This window comes from Glycine max, chromosome 14, assembly GCF_000004515.6.
Source record: "Glycine max cultivar Williams 82 chromosome 14, Glycine_max_v4.0, whole genome shotgun sequence".
Lineage (NCBI taxonomy): Eukaryota > Viridiplantae > Streptophyta > Magnoliopsida > Fabales > Fabaceae > Glycine > Glycine max.
This window is the reverse complement of record NC_038250.2, coordinates 28,050,171-28,069,017: the sequence shown is the minus strand read 5'-3', so window position 1 is coordinate 28,069,017 and position 18,847 is coordinate 28,050,171.

Here is an 18,847-nt window from a genome sequence, read left to right as displayed (position 1 = left end):
TCATCTCCAGACAAAACATTATTGATTGCTTTAGAAATCCGAGCTAACAGGCATATGGGGCCATTAATGAAAGGATTTCAAGTTTAGCACGTAGAAAATACAATAAACATATATACAATTACCACTCATCCAGTAAAGGTATTAACTTAACCATGACATGACCCCAGACCCATTGTAGATAGTGCTCTCACTGTCACTTATTATCCATGGAGCCGATAGTTGGAAAAATTGGAGGATAAAATACAATCAAGTAACATTAAAATATATATTAAAATACATATCCGAGATCTTGTAACGATTAATAATATGGTAAATTAAAGTATCTAGAGCATAAAAAAACTAAAATATATAAGATGGAGACCATTTTCATAGTGAATTTTATAAGATAAATTTAAATTATAAAAAATATTAAAACTTATTTTAGCTATTGTTATTGATTTTATGATTATTATTAGATTAATAGTAGATTAATAGTAGATCTTCAATCATATAAACTTTATGCTATATAAATAAAAGGATACTTTCACCTTACAAATGAGTATATAAATAATTTGATCACTTCTTTATCAATTCTTTAGTTAGTTCTCAATGGTCAGATAATCTCATCTAAGAATTCTAGACAATTATAGGATTATTATGATATTAGTATAAAGTTGTCTAGTTAGAAGAGTGATTAAATTTTATTGGAAACTATAAATATATATTATGTGAATATTTTTTTTAATATGATCTATTTCATATATAAGAATTAATTAAAATTTAAATTTTAAATTAATAAATTATTATTACTTGTAACAATTATTATTGGTAAAATACCTTACATATAATATATCCATGGTAATAGTTTGATTAAAAACAATGAAAAATAGTATTCTTTATTTATTTGGATGTTACGAATGGAAATCATGGGGAGGTGTCAAAAATCAAAATTGGGGCCCTTGTGACGGAGTCTAAGAACTATCGTACCGTGCGAAAGCTTGCGCAAATGGGACGAGAATGATGTGTGCCATTAGATTTAATAATAAAAAAGGAATGGATGAGATTTGTTGATGTCTACCTGTTTGGTGGGTAATTGTAAAAAATAAGGTTAGTGAAAATGTTCAATTGGTTCGGCATGCAAAATGCTTCTTATTTGGGATCGAACTCACAGTACACTAATGCTCGTGGCCCATTAACATTAAATTACTACCCTTCAATAACCAAGTAAACAACTATAAATTTTAAACGTTATCTAATATTAAATTGCACTTAAAAATAATTATAAATGATTAGATGAGTTTTAATTACCTATAGATTACGTTAAATTATATGTTTGGTTTTATTTTTCAAACTACACCTTTTCTCTCTTATCTTTTTTTAAATTACACATATTTTTGGAAAAATTTTCGATATACACCACTTTGGTGCTGCATTGGGAAGTAAGGTTCCGCACAATATTTTTTATTTTTTTAAATTAATTTGTGTTTAAATTTTTATTTTTATTTAAATTATTAAAATAATATAAAGACCGATACGAAATAATATTATTTTCTTATTAAAAAATTATTTTAATAAAAAAAGTATTTTTAAAATCAATTAAAAATATATTTATATAATATAATATTTGTATTATTTTAATAATTTAAATTAAAATAAAAATTTAAACATACAAATTAATTTTAAAAAAAGACCGATACGAAGTCGAGATTCCCAATGCAGCATGAAAATGGTGTATATTGAGAAATTTTCCAAAAACAAGTATAATTTGAAAAAATATAAGAGAGAGAAGATGTAGTTTGAAAAAAAAACCTATATGTTTAATATTTATTTGAGCATGAAATATTAAGTTACATACATTTAAAGTTAATCTTACAATTTTTTTAATACCGGTAAAATAGGTCGTTTTGATTTTGGTATCCAAACTTTCAATTTTAGTATCTCATTTTTTTTTATTATCTGTCATTAATAGGGGTGTTCAAAATCGAACCAACCTAAACGGAAAACCGCAGACCGCACAAAAGAAAATGAAATCCAAACCAAACCATGAGTTTTCGGATTAGTTTGGTTTTTTATATATATATAGAAACCAAGCGATTTGGTTCAGTTTCAGTTTCTAGCTGAAAATCCAAACCAAACCAAACCAAACCCCATATTTACATATTATATATTTTTTTAATTTTTAGTTTAGTACGTGTGACATTGCCCATTAGGTGCGGATTGCGTTTGCGTTTCACTTACACACTACTGACTACACAATTCACGTTTCACTTACCATTACCCTAAACCCTAATATTCTTCTTCTGTGCAAAATATGAGTTATCTTTGTCTTACTGCGCACTTCATTGATGAAAATTGGATGTTGCATAAAAGAATTCTTAATTTTTTTTCAAGTTAAGAATCACAAGGGAGAAACAATTGGTAGAAAAATTGAGAAATGTTTGGAGAGTTGAATAATAGGTAGAGTTTTCACTATTACAATTGATAATGCTAGCTCAAATGATGTTGCAATATCTTACTTGAAAAATAGAATGGAAGATTGGAACACACACCCATTAAGGATTGATTGTGTCATGTAGTATAATTGGATTTGGATAACTGGGTTGTTGCATTTGATCTTGATAATAAGATTACTAATCAACTTACTAAGGATTGATTGTGTCATGTAGTATATAACTATATATATGTTGCTGGTTAGGGGAGATTTTCAGGAAAAAAATTATTGTAGGGGAGATTTGTAAAAATTTATGTTTGATTAGTATGTGAAGGTATTTGTATGACATGATTTATTGTTCTAGTCAGAGTTATTCTAGGAAGCATGAATAGATTTGGATTTGGATTTGGATGACACATCTCCTTTACATTTATTCGAAGATAATAATACTAAATACTGATTGAGTATTAAAAGAAATATTAATTCTTTGATTGTTTTCTATGAATTATTGTTGTAACAGATTTTTATGAATTACTTGAATTATTTAACTGTTTTATGTTTTTATACTTTATTTTCTTAAGAAATATTTAGATCTACAACATGTTAATTTTTATTATGATTATAAACAATATTTTATAATTAAAAAAAATGAAAAAACCGCCTAAACCGCACTGCATAGATTGGTTTGGTTTGGTTTGAATTTTATTTTATAAAAAATCCAAACCGAATCAAACCACATGTTAATTTATTGTTTGGTTTGGATGTAATTTTGAGAAAAAAAATTGCCCAAACTGCACCACCACGAACACCCCTAGTCATTAATAGATGATTTGACTAACAAAATGTCATGTTATCATATATAAAAATCAAACAAAAATAAAGATTAAGAAGAGATGTATTTAATTATGATTTTAAAAGATTTTAAAAAAAAAATTATTTGAAAAAAATCTTGTGTTAATTAATGAAGCTTTTTTTCAACTTAAAAAAAAGACTCTTTATCATTTATTTGTTATCTTTTTCATTGAATCTAATAATTTTAAATGTTTTCTAAAAATTCATAGTCTTTTAAAATCATATAAATACATAAAGTCCTTTCAAATTATATGAATTCATATTTTATAAATTCATTAAATTATATATAAATTGCAAAATCTTAAAGTTTGTTATTTAATTATTTAACTATTAAGTTAATTGATTTATATTTTTAAAAATTATAACAATTAAATCTTTAATATTTATTATGTATATATATGTTGTGACAAAAGAATTATAAAAAAATGTAATGGTGGTGGGTATGAGTATGTTGGATTTAGCCCAAGTGATCAACCTATTTTAGGCTATATTTGTATCTCGACTTTCATTTATATGTTTTATATATTCATGAGGCATGCCAATTATTATGTTATTAATTGTATAACATAATACGGTTCTTAGAATAAGCTATTCGTTTAATGATAAATCAAGTAGGACTTATTGTGACTTTCATCAAATAATAAAATATTGTTCTAAAAGTATCCGTCTTCAAGTATTATTGTTGACTAGGACGACAACAATGCATTTAGACTATTGTGTGAATAGACTGATGACTATGTCTCATAGGTCATGGATATGAGATATAAAATTGGAACACATGTATAAATATTAGGAGTAACTTTTATATTGGATAAATTCATTATGGGCCTCTAGATAGAGTGTGATGCACTATATGTGTGGTCACACGAAAATGGGTCCATATGAGATATTGGAATAATTTGTATTTACGTGTTCACTCGAGTATCGATGATATGGCTTAACGAGGATGACACTCTTATGCCTCGTGTTTGATCAAGACATTTGGACGAATGAAAATATGCTACATGATGGAAATTGTTCCTGTAACCAGTAAGTCGGGGTGGGAATAGGCCAGGCCAGGCCAGGCTTTAAAAGGCCTGAGCCTAGCCTACGATTAATTTTTGAGGCCTGAGCCTGGCCTATAGCCTATCAAAGGCTTTCATTTTGGCTCGGCCTGACCTTTTTAAAAGCTTAGCCTGGCCTGGTAGCCTATTTAAAAGCCTATTTAAAAGTCTTTTTCACATTAAATCTTTAATATTCCTAGTTGTTTTTGCCAATAAATAAATAAATAACACACCTTCTATAATAGACTAAATACAAAATGTTAATTACCTCTATCAAAAAGCTTGAAGTGAAAAGGATATGATTTTTGTAAAAAAAAAAAAAAAAAGAAACCTGATAGAAAAAATATATGATTTTTGCATAGGAACTTAATAGGATATAATTTTTGTATAGGAACGTAATAGGATATGATAGGATATGATTTTTGTATAGGAATGTAATAGGATATGAATTTTATTTGCTCTAGAATATAGGAACGTAATAAAAGAAAAAAGAAACCTAATAGGAATAGAAAAAGGAACTGTTAATAGAAATAGGAAAACTAATAAAAATAATGAGAAATAGAAAGAAACACCTGACTCACACCTTGTAATTAAAATTTTACTTAATTATAGGAATGGAATCTGCTAGTTTTTTAAAATATATATATATATATATATAGGTCGGCCTATCAGGCTTATAAGGCTTTTTAATAAGCCTAAACCTGATCTATTTAATTTAATAGGCTTTTAAAAAAGCCTGAACCTAGCCTTTTAATTAAATAGGCCAGGTCAGGCCAGACTTTATGTAAGCCAGGTCGTAGGCCCCTGTAGGCCGGCCTAGCCTATTCCCACCCCTACCAGTAAGGTTGAAATCGAATCATCACTTTTTCTCATGGGATGGGTGGTAGCGATGCATTGCTAAATGTGAAACACTGACTTGTGAGACGTGGTCATCAGGTTATTCACACAATAGCCTCAACCTCAATGCATTGTTTTCATCTTAGTCAACAATAATGGTTGACTACAGATAATTTTAGAACAACGTTTCAATATTTAATGAAAGTCACAATGAAGTTCGACTTGATCTGCCAATGAACAAATCACTTATTCTAAGGACATTATTACGCTATACAATTAATATCATAATAATTGACATACATCATGTATATATAAAAACACACATGCACGCACACACACGCACACACACACACACACAAACACAAAGGGAAAGAGGATTGACTATTAAGGCTAACTCCACCATACACATACCCATCACCATTACATTTTTTTTGTCACTCACACACACACACACACATAATGCATATTATAGATCTAATTGTTATAATTTTTGAAAATATGAATCAATTAGATTAATAGTTGTAGAAGCAAATAACACAACAAGGGGGATTAAATTGTAATTTTAGAAAATTTTAAACTTTTTCTTAGACTAAAAACATGTTTATTGTCTTATGTAGATTTAACTAAAAAAAAGATAAGTGATATTTAAGAAAGACTTTACCAGACGATGAGAAAACAATTTTCTTAACAGATTAAAAACAGATATAAGATCTAAAAACAAATTCAAATCCTTTGTCAGTCAACACAAAGAAAAGTAGTAAAGAATAACACACAGGAAGTTATACTCTACATCGAGACTACCTCCCGTTCTTGATAACCCACAAAGTTTCCACTAACTTATCAAAAGTTACAAATATTCTTCACTATCATTTCTACCTCTTACAAAGACAAGCTCTACCCCAAGCTTGACTTTAACCTAATATTCTTTATCCTACCAAGTCATTGTTGGCTCTAAACAAATTAATAAGATTCATTGGAAGTTTGTACTATGACTAATACGTGATCGTCTTACATATAAATATATCACTACACTTTAGTCTTTTCTCTCAAGATTTACAAGGTATTTTGAGAGTTTAATATCTATACATATATTTACAAAATGTTTTTCACAAGGTGGTAATTGCAAATAATTGCTCTTGGGTGGCTCACCGAACCAACTGCTATGTGCACACTAACAATTAACAGAAAACAACCGTTCAATTTCAACCCTTACCCTATTTTCCTTTACACGCATTCACAGTGATTAGTCTCAGGGCCGTGCAAGATGCAAGGCAAATTAGGCATCAGCCTAAGGCCCAAAAAAAATAATTTTTTTTAGGTCCCTAAATTTTTTTTATTACTAACTATTAACAAATTTTAATTGATCAAAATAAAATAATTTAGAATCTCTCTCTTCCCTAAAAATTAGTCAATCAATATCATCTTTTTAAAAATTAACCAACATCACAATTAATGTGTACTTTATTTATCCCAAAAAAGTAAATCCCTTATACTTTCCTTTAATATCACAACTGATCAGAATAAAATAATTTAGAATCTTTCTCTTCCATAAAAATTAGTCAATCAATATCATCTTTTTAAAAATTAACCAATATCATAATTAATGTCATTTAAAGTATTTTATTTATTCCAAAAAAGTAAATCCCTATTTTATTTATAAGACCCCTTTTTATATTATCCCAAAAAAGCAAAATCTGACAATGTCATGTGCTAGAGGCACTTTGCGTTTGCGCTCTTAGTTCGTTCTATTACGTTATTTTATTTTCTGATTGATAAAAAAAATGTCGATTGACGTACGATTCTAACCTTGCATGAAAATTCTTGTTTAAATACATAAAAATTACACATGTAGTCATCTAGTTGATAAGAATTTCTCTATCATGCCTATATAGATAACAAATATCTTTTTCGTTCATTCAAGTGCTTCTCATATTAATTAACAAGATAAATGAATCATGCCCACATCATATTGTCTCACTGAGGATTTAATAGGAACAAATATTGATAGCTATATGATTAGATAATTATTCAAACTTAAGGACATATAAGAAACTTTTTGGGCTGTTTATACTATATTATTTGGTCTATATTCTTTTCGAGAGGGAGAATTGAGTTAGAATTTGGCAATATATATATATATATATATATATATATATATATATATATATATATATATTTTTTCTGAGTTGGATAATCATATATATTTTCTTAAGAAAATAAAAAAATTAATTATATTTTTATTTCTTAAAAATAATGATTTTTTAGGGCCCCTAAGGTGTCTTATTTAACCAATATCACAATATGCAGATTTTACAGTTAAAAAAATTAGAAGATTAATATAAAAATTGATATTTTATATAATATACTAAGTCTCTTTAAAATTCTTGTAAAAAAAAGACTCTTTTAACATTTTCGTCTTAGACATTAAAATATCTATAGACGGCCTGATTAAAATAGACTCAGATTTCAGATAACACAATGCACACTTAACGTATATTCTTGCTTTCTAAATTTTGCTTTATAGTTCTGTTTGATAGAAATAAAAGAATTAAAATAAAATAAATGAATAAAAATAGGTGAAACATAAAGTAGAAATAAGAGAGAAGAGGGATTGAAAAATGAGTAAGAACATTCTAGAAAACAAATTTCAAAATTATTTCCACTCTATTATTTACTACCAAATAAATCAAATAATTTCCATCTCTCTCGATCTCATTTCAATTTTTTCTCTACTCATTTCAATTTTTTCTCTACCAAATAGCGTCAATAAGCAGAGGTAAAATTTAGGAAAAGTTGCATTTACCTTTGTCATGAGTTCTTTTTTTATTTTATTTTATTTACTGTTTTTTTAATTTACAAAATTAGCATATTTTTTTAAATTTATTTCCAATTTTCAAAGATTTATATGCACAAAGAAAATAAAAAGGTTGTTCTCACTGTTTTTCTAAATTTTCTTTGCAAATGTTTGAAAATAAAAAATAAGTTAAAAATAAAGTTTCAGTTTTTATAAATTATTAAAAGTGACAACAGAAATAAATAGGCCCTAAGCTTTTATATGTTGATTGTTTTTTTTTCTTTTTTTTTTGAAGAATTACGCTGATTGTTGATATAAAACATAAACTCCAATTAAAACCAATATAAAAAATACTTTAAAAAACTAAAATCAAAATATAGTGAAGTGAATATACTGGCATGCTATAAAGACTTAATTAAACAAGAGTCATGTGGTACAGTGGTAGGGCATATTAATATTAGCAGAAATTGTAGACCGTCAATTATTTGCCCAATTGATCACCATTTCTAGTTTATTAGTACTTGTATTGAAGTACAGTGAACAACCAAATTGTATACGAGTATATATAAGCATGTATAATTTGTGCTGAAATAACCTACGCGGATATCATATGGATCTGCATGCAGGTACTCTGCTTTTAATTTTCTTAATTGCAATGTCCCTGTCCTGGGGTACAATCCAATTATTAACACTGGCTCTACGGACTTGATTTTTAATGAAACTTTTCTTTTGAGATAAGAAGATGCTGGGAGAGAGTATGTACGAATTTGGAGGCATTCGCTCCATCAAGCATCAAACTCTCCAAATATTTTAGATGCATCATGTACATCACATGAGACAGAGTCAAATTTTATGTTTTAATAAAAATCTTATGTTTTTGACGTGTTTGGATATGCAAGAGACTTGAATATAGGAGGTAGTGGACTTGAGAGAAAAAAATTAAAGAGGTTGTCTACCACGTTTTATTACGATACTTCTCGTCATTTATTTTAAATCATACATTTAAGATTTTCATTTTGTCAATTTAACAAAATGCACTCTAAATAGAAATAATCACAAAATTCCCATCTATGTAAATGTAATGATATATACACATAGTTAGACCAGATTGCAGGATTATGTTTCATACTTAATTGTATACAAGATTTTGATGAATGTTTTGAATAAATATTTCATAGTTAGACCAGATTGCAGGATTATGTTTCATACTTAATTGTATACAAGATTTTGATGAATGTTTTGAATAAATATTTTTTGTACGGATTGAATAAATATTTTTAAGAATCAATAATTAAGATTTCGACCGGAAATTATCACTGTGTCTAAACATAACCTGACGCCTCATGTCATTAATTTTATCATGGTCCTTGTGGAATGTTAAAGGTAAATGTCTATCTTGTAAGGAAGGGTATATTTTTTTTATCTGTAAGAATCAAAGATATATATCGAAAGATTTATAACATCTCATGTATCTTATTCAATCAAGTGAGTTAAACTCCTTTAATGGAGGAGATTATTCTTGATAAGGGACTACTAATTCAACAAGTCATTTTAGTGATAATTGTTGTGCATTATTACTTTTGACATTCATTACATACAATAATTATATATATTTTCCTTAATTTTTTGCTTAATTTTGTCCCAAATAGTTAAAATTTAATGCTTTCATAGAGCTATAGTCTTGTAAATAAAATCTTACACCTTTATTAGTTTTTATTTTGTTTTGAACAGAGTTTTAGAACACCAAGACAGAAAGGAAAGGAAAGTTGTCACAGGAAGGAATGCTCCCTCAACAAGGAAGCTTGTGTACAGCAGGCCACGTGGTAGCTCAGGAGTGAAAGAAGAAGTCCTTTGTCAATATCTTAACTTGCCCAACAAGTTCGGTTCCACCAGCGAGCAAAGCCAGTTGTAAAGTGCCTTTTGGATTTTGCAAAGAACTTGCCCAACAAGTTGTGCTCGCTCAACAAGAAGTGTGTCTAGTGAAGTGACAAGACAAGGGTCGTGGACCCAATATTAAAGGACACTCTCTTGGGATCATAAAGAGATCGAGCTAGGGCTTGGTGTAGAGCGAAAAAACACCATGTTATTAAGTTCTCCACCATTTTTTCTTCGTTTTTCTTGATCTCTTCTCTTGTCATCATCCACCTTTCATGCCTCTCATGTCAATGAGAAGTTAGTTGTCTTCCCATAGTTGGGAATTGGAGTACTAGCAACTCTCATGTAATTATCTTAATTATTTGTTTTTAATGCTAGTTTGTGGATTGATCAACCATATGCTTATTTTTTTTAGTTTTCTTTGTCATTGGAAAATGCTTTGAAAATTGACTTTTGAGAATGATAACTAATGGGTATCTCTTCGAAGGATAAAGTGATATTTTTTAGTTTCTCAATGACTCTTGCTATACCAAATCATTTAATTACACTTGCTATGGAATTAGGAGTGAGGCTAAGTGATTTAGCTTTTAGCAATTGAGAGATCGGTGTTAGAAGATTATAGTGAGTTGAGATGATATAGGAACTTCATTAGATAGGAAAAAACATCCATTATTGTTGAGATGTTGGTCTAGTATCACCATTATCCCCAGCTATGCCATTTAATTGTTGTTTACAATTTTTGCATTCCAAGTGTTTGATCTTTTGTTGATGTGAAAATTTCTTTGTTTACATATTGCTTGTAGTTCATAGTCTTTAAATTTCTACACGTTTACATTAAAATTCAATAAATTTATCTTTTTTCCGATTGCTTGAAAATTGGTTTTACACAAATTGCCTTGCACAAATGAAATCTTTGTGGATACTGATGCGTAAAATATGTTAGATTCACACAAAGGCAAGTATACCCTACGCAATAGTAACAGTGAACTTGAAAGTCTGGATATCAAACCAAAGGACCAGTTGTATTCCCAATTAGTTAATTTTATTAAACTAATAGTAGAGATGATTAAAAAGAGAATTTAAATATTTTTGTGGTTTTGGTTTTTATAAGAAAACAATTAAATGAATATAAAGAGAGGTTTTGAGTTATGATAAGAATGACTAGGGGTTATGACTCATTGGTACCAATTTTCCTCTAATCCTAGACCTAATAAAATTTCTTCCCTAGTTAATTACTTATTTCCAAAATCAACTAAAGCCTATAATCAAAGTCAAAAGATGTTTTTTGCCTTAAATTTCTTCCCTAGTTAATTACTTATTCCCAAAATCAACTAAAGCTTATAATCAAAGTCAAAAGATGCTCTTTGCCTTAAATCATTACTCTAATGATCATGAATCTATCAATTTAAGTCAAAGGATAAAATTAATTTCAAGAATAATTAATTAAATATTAACTAATCTATCAGAAGTTATCCAAATAGTTTGATCATGCAATTTGGTGCAAAATATTCTTTACCTAGTTCTACCAATTACATGTAGATGATTACTACTATGTAATCAATTGACTATTAGAATGACAAGTTCTAAATAAACATTAAAATAAGGAAGATAGTTAATTAACATAAAACAATAAAGAATTCCATTAAGAACAAAGAGAGGAGTACATTTGGACAGTTACATCATAATCCCAGACTAGGGGGACTAGTCACATGATCAAAGAAAAACTAACAATCCTATGAAGAATAAACATAGACATACCAATAGATATGAACGATGATCACGATCCATCCTAGTGGTGTTGTCCACACTCTTCAGTTCTTAAAAGCCCTCTAGGTTCTCTTAAATTTGTAAAAGATAAGAATAAAAATGAATAATAATCTCCTTCTAAAAGAGAGAGGTCTCATTTCTTATTTATAATATTTTGTGGAAAATTTTCTTCTATTTTCCTTAATTAAATAATATTATCAATTAGGATTTAAATGTGGTAGGTGATCCTTGAAATCTTTAAGTGACAGGTGACATAAAAGACCACATACACTGTGACTGTACAAAATTACCGCATGCGTACAAAACTATCGCGGTTGTACAAAATTACCCTGATCGTGATCTTCTAATTAACTCCAAAAATTTAGGATATTTAACTCTTTTTCGCCTGAATCCTCTTAAGCACCTACCTTTTTCAAACTTAAACTATACCGTGAGTTTTGCCAAATAAAATATGTCAAAATGCATGAATATGACATGAAAACTCTCGTCAAAATACAATTAATCCAGATATATCAAATATGATATTCAGTCCTACCATTTTACTACTAGTTTGATTTGATTCAGTTGTCAATTAGTTAACATTTAGTACACAACTAATAATAGTCAAATTAAAAATGTACCTTACTCGTTACTAAATTAACCAATCAAAACCATAAATGATTATTGTTAAGAACCAACACATCATAATGTTGCAGAGTAATTCAATGTGTTAACTCATGTGTGTTTAATGGTTAACTCTGCCAGGTATATAGTTAGTACAGTTTTACTGATAAGTGGTTAACATTAGTTGCTAGAGTGATCAACTTAGTTTCTGTTATGATATTTGATATAAGTGACTTGTGTATAAATAACTATGTGAAACACAATGAATACAAGTGATTGTTTGATCAATAATATTTTCTTTCATTCCTTTCATTTTCTCTCTTGAGTGTGTGTATTCTTCCCCTCATCTCTAACAATTTGGTAGCTATCACGATACACGTTCATCAAACAATGGACAAACACTTAATTTAATATGTGTGTGTATGTGTGTGTGTGTGTGTGTGTATATATATATATAAACCTAGTATCCATCATTCACATGACGAAAAATAAATTAGTTCATACATATATATTTAAATATGTGATTTACATCCCGAAATCAAAAAAAGAATTACGAAACCAGCTACGATGGAGTTGATTAACAAAACACAACTATCTTCCCAAAATAATCACAATGTCATCATGTCGGCTTGTCGGCTTTGACAAAAAGAATCTCCCTCCATGTAATCTACTGCTGTCCATTTGCTCCGACGAACAAAGGTTCGCGATCTTCACAAGTACCAACCATGCGGTACAAAATTGCAAGGGTGCGTTTATTATAAAGGAAACCAACAATTATCAAATGGCCATAATTAGCAAGATAAACAATAACAAATACCATGATCATACACAATTATCCATCAATTCAACATACACTTAACAATTATTCATCAACTCTTTCATGCAGTATGAAGTATGACACATGGGCACCATCAATGCACTGACCATGAATAATTAAAGATTCTAAGCCATCTTTTCACTCTAAAGATGCTTAAAACTCTTTAACCACTCTATTTCCCCCACTATAGATATCCAACTTGGTCACTGCACCCCCATGTACATACACAACATACATCATCACAATAACATTATCTACATTTCATCTCAATGTCATTATTAACCTCAACATCATTTCATCTCGATGACATTATCAACAATAACATCATCTCATATCAATATTATCATCACTAACAACATCATCTCATATCAATATTTCCATAAACACCAACATCGTCTCATATCAATTACTATCATCAATAGCAAAATCATCAGTAATCACATTCCACACATACGTACATATAAATTTCATGCTTGACATTTACACTCCCCAGGTCTTCAGACAACATAAGTCTAATAAAACGATAATGTCATTTATCAATAACAGATGTAATGCATCCCATTAGTTGAAAACATTATCTTTCTTGAAAACCAACATGCACATGGAGAAACATACATTCCCATAATTGGGTTCTTTGACCCTAATTAGGTATCAAAGCCATAAATTATAATAAACTTCCCTCACCTATCATGAGCTCTTCATCAGCTCCTCTCTGCGTCGCTTAGAGGCCTTTCATGTTTGTCAGTTCAAACACAGATTTTTATATACCAAATCAAGGCAATTAAGTATAGATTTCAAAAACAAGGTTAATATCAACATTCGGGGTCAAATACCTCTATCAAAATAAAAGGGGCTAAGGGGTGTTTCGAGTTCTACTATAAAAAAATGTCATTTTGAAATTCTGATCATGCCAATGTGACCGTGGTTCAGCGAATGTCACAAAAATAATATCAATTTTATAAAAAGGTAACTTTACAATGTCTCATTTTCAAGGGTTTTTTTAAAGGAAGTGTAAAAACATCCTATTACGCTACCAAAAACACAAGAGATACGAAGAGAAACTGAAACTAACCTGGAGAAAGACAAAAGTGAAAGTTACCTCAGAGAGACTATGAAAGAAAGGATTGGGAGCTTGTTTCTCTACCGAATCCTTGAGGTGGATTCTGTAGATTCCGCTTCGATTAAAATGTTCCTCTCCATGTGGGGGTCCGACGAAAAGCGATGACATTTGGTGTTGAGCGTAATTTCTCCTCGATTTAGAATTGCTCTCAGTGCGTTAATCGAGATGTTTGAAAGTGTTAGTTTAAAGATCCCAACGGTCAAAGCAGGAAGATGTGGGTTACAAAAATGCAATCCAAATTTGAAGGCGATCCAACGGTTATCGAGTCTGGGATCGCGGTTTTACTGGAATAGGTTTGGATAAAAGTGAAAATCTCACAATTGCCAATTCTTGAACACAAGAATTGGGGTAGATTGTGTGTGCAAATAAAGGTGTTATTGAAGTTCCAAGTTGCGTTGGACATTATGATGTCTGGCTGTGAAAAAGTAAGTGAAGGTTCTTCAGTTGTAGAGATAGCAACCCACACAAAGAATGAGAAGAAGGACTATGAGACTTTGTTCTTATTGCACCAAAGTGTGGACACAACCAACATCGACAAGATAACAACTACAACCATTGTGAAGGAGGCATGGAAAATCTTGGAGAAGTGTCATGAGGGTGCTAAAAAGGTGAAGGTGAATCTTAAAACCATGAGAAGACAATGTGAGTTACTATAGATGGAAAATGATGAGAAGATAACGGATTATTTTGCAATAGTAATCAACCTCACTAACTCTATGAAAGGTTATTGTGAAAACATTCCAAAGGTGAAGATTGTAGAGAAAGTTTTTCAAACTCTTCCCCTAAGTTTGATCATATTGGCTATTGTGGACGACCTTAAGGATCTTGATTCCGTGAAGGTAGAAAGGATCCAAGGCTCTTTGAAAGCACATGAGTAGAGGATTGTTGAGAGAAGTTTAGAGAGATCAACTGATCAAGAGTTTGTGGCTCAAGTCTTAAGAAAGGGTGGTGCTGATAAAAGAAGCAAGCAAGGTAGGGGAAAGTGAAAAAATACAAGCAACAATGCTAGTGGAAGCAATTCTCGTGGTCAAGATCAATGTAATATTGATCAAGATCACTAAGAAAGGTCATCAAACAAGAATAGGTCAAATTAGAATAAAGGTGGAAGAAATAAGTTTAACAAGAAGAAAGTGCAATGTTTTAATTGTCACAAGTTTAGGCACTTTGCAGATGATTGTCACAACATCAATAATCAACAAATAAAATTTGATAATGAGGTTCACTTAGCATAGGATGATGATTTGGTTTCAAATCCAGTTGTTCTTATGGTGACAAAAAAATTTGATTTTTGGAATTCTAAAACTATGTATCTTGACTCAAGTTGATCTAACCATATGACCGGTCATAAAGAATGGTTGACTAACTTCGATGATAATAAGAAGTGCAAGGTCAAATTCACAGACAACAAAACATTGTGTGCTGAAGGAGTGGGAAATGTGATGATTAAAAGGAAAGATGGTAAATATGAAGAGTAATCTGCTTAACATGAGACATTTGCTAGAAAAATGCTTTACTATGCACACGCAAAATGATTACTTGGAGGTTCTTGACTCCAATCAAAGGAAAATCTTAAGGATTCCCTTGGCACCAATAAGATCTTTTAGATTCAAATTAATGTTGTTGAAAATAAGTGTTTGTATATAGAAGTGGTTAGTGATTCATGGCTATGGCACTTGAGATTCGATCACTTGAATTTTAAGAGCCTAAGCTTGTTGAAGTCTAAAGAAATGGTGACTTAACTTTCTATGATTCAAACTCCAAATAAGGTTTGTAGCAACAGTTTAATTAGAAAATAACCTAGGAATTCATTGAGTTCCTATATTCCTATGAAAGCTTCTTGGAGTAGTGCATTCGGATGTGCGTGGACCATTTGAGGTTCCTTTTCTTGGTGGGAACATATATTTTGTTTCCTTTGTAGATGAATTTAGGAGAATGTTATGGATCTTTCTAATCAAGTCTAAGTCAGAAGTTTTTTTAGTCTTTAAGAATTCCAAGTTACTTGTCGACAAGCAATATGAAAAACAAATTAAGATACTTAGGGATGATGATGGAGGTGAGTATACCTCTAAAGAGTTTGAAGATTATTGCAAGGGAGTTGGCATTCAACATGAAGTGACTGCACCTTATGCTCATTAGCATGATGGCTTAGCTAAAAGGAGAAATAGGACTTTACTCAATATGACTAGAAGCATGTTGAAGGAGAAATAACTTCCTCACTATTTTTGGGGAGAAGCAGTTGTCATTACTGCTTACCTTTTGAATAGATATCCCACTAAGAGAATCCAGTCCATGGTTCCTGAAGAAGTTTGGACAAAGAGAAAACCCCATGTGAAGCACTTGAAGGTTTTTGGATCTTTGTGCTTTAGGCATATTCCATATAAAAAGAGAAAGAAGTTGGATGACAAGAATGAGTCAATGATACTTGTTGGGTATCATTCAGTAGGGTCATATAGGTTGTACAATCATGTAAATCAAAAAATAATAATCAGCAAAGATGTTTTTGTTGATGAGAAGAGAAACTGTGATTGGAAGGCTTAATCCTATGTTCCTATGGCACTTGGAGAGGATCACATAGATGAAAAACAAAGGAGTGAAAAATGTGTTCCACAAACTGAGAATCACATAGATGAAGAAAAAAAGAGTGAAGAATATGATCCCTAGTTAGAGAACTTAAGGCCTCAAAGAAATAAGAGGCTACCATTAAGACTCAATGATTGTCAAATGATTCTTGATAATATGACCACAACTAAAGGGGAATAGGTTCACTTGGCTTTGTAGGCTGCAAAAGAAGCAATCCATTTTAATGATGCAATCTACACTAGAGTGTGAAAAGAAGCTATGATTGAAGAACTTCACGCAATTGAAAGGAATCAAACTTGGGAATTGGCTAAGCTTCCTCTTAATAAGCGACCAATTACAATCAAATAAGTGTTTGAAGTGAAGCATAAGCCAAATGGGTTTGTGGCTAAGCATAAAGCAAGATTAGTTGCAAAGGGGTTTTTGCGAAAAGAAGGCTTAGTTTTTTAGAGGTGTTTGCACCAGTAGCAAGTCTTGAAATAGTAAGGTTAGTAGTTGCATTGGGAAATTTCAAGGAGTGGAAATTGTTTCAGATTGATATAAAGTCAACTTTTCTCAATGGACCTCTTGAGGAGGAAGTCTACATGTCACAACCTCCCAGATTTGAAGTAAAAGGCAAAAAAGATATGGTGTTCAAACTAAGGAAAGCCTTGTATGGCTTAAAGCAAGGCCCTCGGGCTTGGAACAAAAGAATAGATTCATTCTTACTAGAGTTGGGCTTTGTTAAATGTTATATGCAGCATGGAATTTATGTGAAAGCCAAAACAAATGTTGATGATTTGATCATTACATGAAGTGATCAAGGAGAAATTGAAAACTTTAAAGTGAAAATGAAGTCTGAATTTGACATGACTGATTTGGGTGAGTTAACATATTTTCTTGGCATGGAGTTTCTGCAAAGTAATAGAGGGATGATCCTACATCAAAAGAGAAATATTAATGAAGTCTTGAAGAGGTTTAATGTGGTTGACTACAACATAGCACCAACACCACTAGAAGCTAACATCAAACTAGTCATAGATGAGGCATAAAAGTCAGTTGACAACACTTTGTTCAAACAATTAGTTGGCTCCTTGAGGTATGCGTGCAATAGCATACCAAATATTTCTTGTGGTGTAGGTCTTTTCAGTAGATTTATGAAGGATCCTAAGCAATCACATCTATTTGCAACCAAGAGAATTTTGAGATACTTGAAGGGAACTTCAGATTATGGAGTTTTATTTCCTAAAAAAAGAACCAATGCAGAGTTGAGCTGTTTGGATACTCAGATTTTGATTGGTGTGGAGATAAGGTGAATAGGGAGAGCATTATGGGATATGTGTTCAGATTTTGTGGTGCACCAATTTCATGGTGTTCAAAGAAGCAAGATGTAATAGCTTTATCTTCATGTGAAGCTGAGTGCATAACTTCTTGTCATGCAGCATGTCAAGCTTTGTGGCTTAGATCTTTGCTTGGCAAAATGCATTTGGGACTTAAGAGTGCTATGCAATTGTTGGTGGAAAATAAATCAACAATTAACTTAGCTAAGAATCCAATTGCTCATGGGAGGAGCAAACATATTGAAACCAAACATCATTTTCTTCGTGATCTAGTTAATAAAGGGAGATTAGAGTTGTGTTTCTACAAGTTTGAACAACAAGCTGGAGATATCCTAACAAAACCTATGAAGATTGGAAGATTTAAAAAGTTAACCAAAATGTTGAATGTGGTACCTTTAGAAACTTTTAATTAAAGAAGAGTGTTGTAGAGTAATTCAAAGTGTTAACTCATGTGTGTTTAGGTTTTAACCTTGTTAGGTATATAGTTAGTATAGTTTTATTGATAAGTGGTTAACACTAGTTGTTAGAGTGATTAACTTAGTAATTTCTCTTATGCTATTTGATATAAGTGACTTGTGTATAAATACCTATAAATAACACACTAAGTACAAGTGATTATGTGATCAATAATTTTTTCCCCCTCTCATTTTCTCTCTAGAGTGTGTGTGTTCTTGCCCTCATCTTCAACATGCACTAGCTTTCTTATCTTAATACAAATGATTTTATGGCACATGAATGAAGCTGGATTTTGATAGGAACATGTACATCACAATGATTTAATTTAAGTGACAAAAATAGTTATAAAATAAAATATCAGAAGTAGATGTAAAATA